Source organism: Chenopodium album, chromosome 6, assembly GCF_948465745.1.
Source record: "Chenopodium album chromosome 6, dcCheAlbu1.1, whole genome shotgun sequence".
In the NCBI taxonomy this organism is placed as follows: Eukaryota; Viridiplantae; Streptophyta; class Magnoliopsida; order Caryophyllales; family Amaranthaceae; genus Chenopodium; species Chenopodium album.
The window spans coordinates 39265141-39271815 of NC_137839.1; positions in this window are offsets into that span (position 1 = coordinate 39265141).

A 6675-nucleotide genomic window follows, 5' to 3' on the forward strand; every position below is an offset into this window, starting at 1 on the left:
CATTGATAACTCTGATCAACCGACCTAGAAGAAGAAAAAGGAGTGGAAACCGTACGTCCCAAGGTACGAATTCCACAAGGACTGCTGCTCCATCCTCTTGGAAATTAAGGATCGGCTGACTCTTGAAAAGCCGACTCCTATGAAAGGTTCCGCCGAAAATCGAAACAAAAACAAGCATTGCCATTTCCATGAGGATGTTGGCCATGACACGAACGACTGCTTTAGTCTCAAGCGGGAGCTCGACCGTCTGGCCGACAAAGGACAGCTAAAGTCCTATGTGAAGTCCAAGGTGACTTCAAAGGAAAATTCGGGGCAGTCTAAGAAAAAGACTCCCCAGCCTGCTGTGAGTGCCGAAACTGATGAAGATCCGGTATACACCATAGCAGGCAGATTTGCCGGAGGTGGCCCGACCATTCGGGGCACCAAGGACCATCTGAGAAAGATGGTCAACTCTGTTGAGGAAGGGGATGCGGCAGGCACATCCCCCTTCCCTAAAGTTGTCATCACTGAGCAGGACAGAGGCAAAGTCCGTCGGCCGCATGATGACCCTGTTGTCATTGAGTGCAAGGTCGCCAACCAGTTGGTTGGCCGAATTCTGATTGACACAGGAAGCTCCTCTGACCTCATCAGCCTCAAATGCTTATCCAATCTCAAGTACAAACCGGATAGCATGATGGAGGTCACCCATACCCTTGTTGGGTTTGGGGGAGGACTTGTGCATCCAGTCGGACGAATTGACCTACCTGTCCGCCTAGGAAGCACGGGAGACGGTCGGCACATGACCATCCGTTTCCTAGTGGTTGAAGAGCTCACAGCTTACAACCTCATCTTTGGCCGTCCCACTCTTAACGAGTGTAAGGCCGTCATCATCCCTGCTCTCATGCTACTCAAGTATGAGAAGGATGATGGAACAGTCGGCTCCCTTAATGGGGACCAAAAGACGGCTCGAGAGTGTTACCTCTCGGACGTCAAGCCCGCGGCCGTAGCATCCGGTCGGGGCAAGCAAACAATCGACCTCGACGATGTCGAGGAAGAACAGTCGGCCCCACCAGCCGGAAAGAAAAGAAAGACTGATCAGCTGGTGGTGGTCAAAAAAGAAAAACAATAGCAATCACTGACCGGGGAACGGTCGGATGACCTTCGTCCTCAGCCTACTGGTGACCACGGATCATCTTGCTGATCTCCGAGAAACATTCGCCACACTCAGGCGGCACAAGGTCATGCTAAACCCAAAAAAGTGTGTCTTTGGTGTTGAGTCTGGGAAGTTTCTCGGATTTTTGATTGACCAAAGAGGAATAGAGGCCAACCCTGAGAAAATACAGGCGGTAATCGACAAGCAGTCGCCCCGTACTGTGAAGGAAGTGCAAAAACTAACAGGTTGTCTGGCGGCCTTGGGAAGATTCCTCAGTCGGTTAGGCGACAAGTGTCTCTACTTCTTCCAGTCAATCAAAAAGAAGACCAACTTTGAATGGGGGGATGATGCAGAGGCGGCCTTTCAAAAGCTGAAAACTCATTTGTACTCTTTGCCGAGGCTTGTCAGCCCTTTGCCCAAAGAGAAGCTCTTCATGTACTTAGCCGTCTCTGATCATGCCCTCAGTGCCGTTCTCTTAGCTGAAAGAGACGGCATCCAGCTCCCGGTGTATTTCATTAGCCATGTTCTGAGAAACGTGGAGCTTCGGTACCCCATGGTTGAGAAATTCGGCCTTGCCCTATACATGGCCGTCAAGAAGCTTAACCCTACTTCTTGGCGCATGCGGTAGAAGTCTATACTGACCAACCGATCAAACGGCCACTCACAACCTTGGAGTCTTCTGGACGAATGCTCAAATGGGCGATTGAAATGCAAGGACTAAAAATCACTTACGAACCAAGGAAGGCAATAAAGGGACAAGCATTCGCTGACTTTATTGTCGAAATTACAAGGCCGGTTGCACCGGACAATACAGACCAGGTTTGGAAAGTGTATGTGGATGGGAGCTCCACTGTGAACGGCTGTGGTGCAGGGATTATCTGTCAGTCTCCTGAAGGAGATAAGTACGAATACGCACTACGGTTCAAGTTCCAGGTCTCTAACAATGAGGCCGAGTATGAGGCCCTGCTGGCCGGCATTCGGTACTGCAAGGCGGCAGGGGCAAAGAAGATAGCCGCTTGCTCTGATTCTCAACTGGTCGTACTCCAGGTTAATGGAACGTACGAGGCCACTCATCCGGCCATGATAAAATATTTGCAGGCGGTCAAGAGTGAAGTTGGGACACTTGAAGAATTCCATCTAATCTAAGTGCCCAGGTCTTCAAACAATCAGGCGGATGCTCTGTCCAAGCTGGCATCATCCGCCTCCTGTGAAACGCCCCGGTCAGTTTTCTGGGAGGTCATGGAAAGAAGAAGTATATCTGAGGAAGACCCCATTGGAATTCTTGACCGAAGCTCAACCTGGATGGACAGCATCCGGGCCTATCTTGCAGACGGCACGCTCCCTGACTCACCACAGAAGGCGGTTGTTCTGAAAAAACGAGCGGCTAACTTCGAGTTGCGACAAGGAGAACTCTTCAGGGCTGGTTTTTTGAAACCCCTGTTGAAGTGTGTTACCCCTGAGAAGGGTAAGGAAGTCCTCGAAGAGTTACATTCGGGATTCTGCGCCTCTCATATAGGCAGCAGATCCCTCGCTGCCAAGGCCAGGCGGCTTTACTTCTGGCCGACTCTGGAGTCGGATGCAATGGAAATGGTAAAAAATGTGACAAGTGCCAAAAATTTGGCAAGCTCATCCATCGTCCGGCTACAGACCTGACGGCCATCCACAGCCCAATACCTTTTTCCAAATGGGGCATGGACATTCTGGGGCCATATACAACTGCACCAGGTGGCAAGCGCTATATACTGGTAGCTGTGGATTACTTTACCAAGTGGGTAGAGGCGGAGGCAGTAAAAAACATCAAGACTAAAGACGTCATTTCCTTCATCTAGAGGAACATAATCACTCGTTTCGGAGTACCCATGTCTATGGTTTTTGACAATGGTCCTCAATTTGAGACGCCTCAACTCAAGACTTGGCTGGGAGACCAGGGGGTCTCAAGCTTCTTCGCATCAGTCGGCCGGCTTACAACAACTGCTAAAGGGGCAACTGGAGAAACCCCATTCCTTATGGTGTATGGAGCAGAAGCTGTTCTGCCCATTGAGCACTATGAGCCGACTCTTCGAATCATGCTATATGATGAAGAGGCGAATTGGGAGGCCATGCGCCTAGCATTGGACTCACTTCCAGAGCGCATGGGCAATGCTGCCTTGCGTCATGAGATATACCGTCTGAGAATGACTCGGGCTTACAACAAAAGAGTACACAAGCGTCGCCTGTATTTTGTTAATGAGAATATGCCTTCATTTCCCAACTTGTCTTTTTATTTCTTAGTGCCGCCTGTACAAAATATAGACGGCCAATGCGTTTGGAAAGTGTTTGTCCCAACAGCAGACGCCCCAATCCTTCTGAAGGAGCCGATTGCTTTAGAACAGTCGTTCCTACGAAATTCATTAAGTTAATATCGACACTTAACTAATATTTACCCAACCATTTAAGAGGCCTAAGGCCAGATAAAATCATGATGAGGCCCATGGCCGGATATTAATAAATAAAAAGAGACCGAATGGTCACAGTCTGCTCCAGCATGAGTATGACTGTTTGCTCCAACATGAGTCAGATGACCGGCGACGTCCATTCGGGCGAATTCGTCGAGGAGAAGCATCTCCCATTTGGGTGGCACATTGCTCTACAAATATAACAAGCGGCCCTACCGAATGCTAAGGCAGCATTCGCAGTCATTTGTTTTAATCGAAAGTGAAATCTAAAAGGCCTGAATTTTCTAACCGTTCTAGCACAGCTCGAAAATGGTCACTGTTTCACAAGTAGAGGCTAAAGAGGCATTAAGCCGGATGCGCCTGTTTTTGCCCAGGGGCAAAGCAGGCGGAACATTCTTGTTAATATACAAGTTAACTACTTAAGCACCTAATGAGGCTTTTGACCGGATGACGCCTGTTCTTTGCTTTTGGGGCAAGACAGGCGGACAATTCTTTTTAAAGAACATTTGCTAAGTTATAAACTTATCTTATCTCAAAGAGGCCTATGGCCGGATGCGCCTGTTTTCAGCTCACGGGGCAAAACAGGCGGAAGTTTTTCCCTAGCAAAATTTGCTAAGTTGGAAATTTGAGTTTTGTTTGAGCCAATGGCCGAATGAAAACTTTATAGTTGCCAATTCTTGATGGACTTCTGCCGAGTGGTTTGGGGCAATCACCATAGTGATTGATTGACTTAGAAACCACGAATACTCTTCTAAGTATCAATAATTTCTAAGTCAATCAATCCAATAAACCGAAACCACTCGACATCCGTCCAGGGGCAAGAACATTCGCATGGTACACAGGTTGTAATACTTAGCCAAAAACATGCAATGAAAAATTCAAAAATGCAACGGACAACAGTATGAATAAACTCAGCGAAATGGCCGAATGATTTAAATTAAAAAGACCAATCGCCAACAAACGACTGGTTGAGATTGTTTCTGGCATAGCCAGAGAAATTGTCAAAGTACCCGACCCCACGGTCGGTAAAGATACATCAATACTTGGCACGCAGGCCGGAAAAGCAAGTACATGGCCATTCGGCCGCAGAAAAGATAAAAAGCTTAAGTGATCAGGGGAGAGCCTCTTCATTGGCAGCCGGCCTGTTGTCCTTCGACTGCTCTTCATCATTTTTCTCTCGTCCCTCCGCCTGATCTTCCTCCTCTCCACCAGAGGACGACTCCCCAGAAGAGTCGGACCCAGAGCTTTCCTCGGCCTCAGCAGCATCCTTAGCCGCATTCTCAGCCTCTTCAAGAAGGCGAGCGTCGAATGCTTTGCTGGCTTCATCAAAATTGGATTTCCAAGTCTGATAGTCCGAGTCCGGCTGCACAGCCGCCCAAGTGTCCCGCATGATGGCATCATAGTCGCTCATCATTTGCTTAACAAGAGCCTCTCTCTCTTGTTCAGCCACGGACTCAAACTTGGTCTTCAGCTGGTGCTCCTGGTTGGTGAGGCGCTGCTCCAGGCGGCCCACCCTCTGCTTGGCTCTCTCGGCCTCTTCCTTGGCATCCTGAAGAGGCTCGAGCTTCTCCTTAAGATTTGTGATTTCTTTCTTAAGGGAAGTGATGCGCAAGCGGGCCGAGTCCAGGTCCTTCTTCACCTGCGTATTGGCTTCCGCCTGCGAATACATCATATCAAGCGTCAGAAACTCATTTTGAGCAATATCAAATTGAGCTCGATCCAAGGCGGACTCGGCCCGAGCTTTAGCGGCTGTTACCTCTTTGGACTTCTCCTTGAGAGGTTGTCTGAGCCCTTGGACGCGCAGCATGGCCTGCAAAAAGAGCCAAATGGTTAAAACCAGGCGGATAAAGACTTTAGCAAAAAAAATAAAAAATAAAAAATAAAAATAAAAATAAAAAAAAAAGAATTGATGATGTGAATTATTGATCCGAAAATCAACAAAACACAAGGGATATGTTTAAGTCTAATTCTATACAGGATATCCACCAAGAATTAAACAAAAACTAAGATTAATCAATTAAGAATCCACCTAATTAATCAATCCAAACGAATGTTTTAACTAAAACAAGCAAAACAGCAATCGATCGCAATCAACCAAAACTCAAGTATGCAACTTAAGAAATAAATCTGAATATTAATCTATGTATCTTTATTCGTGTGTTTACAGCCCTATTTATAAGACTTAGTTTACCTAGGAAGATTAGGACAAGTCCCTAATTCAATCCTAATTAAACTAGAATTCTAACTTGCTTGAAGAGCAAGCACCTTGGCGCACAAGCATACACCAAACTCCTTGGAGAACAAGCACACGCCTAAACTGATTTATTTTGCTAACTAACTGATTTTTAAAGCAACTAAATAAATAAATAAAAATTAAAGAACTAAATAAAGATTAAAGATCCTAATGCTTGAACCAAGAAAAACCCTTTCAAGTGAAAGGTAAAAACTTGTAAGCAAAATCTAAGTAAAGAAAATTCAAGAAAGTTTAAGAAAGTGAACTAGACTCCAAGAAAAGCCACTAAGCAAACCGTGGCTTTGCTTTGATATCCAAGAAAGTGTCCATGCAATGCTTGGCTTGAACCAATGTTTAGGGACAAGCTATCTTGATGCATGATAAGCAAATCTTCGAAGTTCTCCATGCTTAGACTTGCATCATCCTCCTCTTCTTCGAAAGAATTTGTCCTCAAATCTCAAAGTTCTTCATCAGGAATATACTTAGCCAAATCGCCAACATTGAATGTAGCACTAACTCCATATTCTCCCGGAAGTTCTAACTTATAAGCATTGTCATTGATCTTCTCAATAATCTTGAAAGGACCTTCACTTCTAGGCATCAACTTATTCTTGACAAATCTTCTATAGAATGAAGCTAGACCATGAAAAGACCTTACTTCACTCATATTAGTAGGAATAGGCCAAGTTTTAATAGCCTCTACTTTCAAATGATCAACTGAAACTCCATATTTTGATACAACATAACCAAGAAAAGTAACACTAGGCACTAAGAAGTAGCATTTTTCAAGCTTAGCATAGAGTTTCTTCACTCTTAACACTTCAAACACACTTGTTAGATGATTTAGATGATCATGCAAATTTTTAGAGTATATC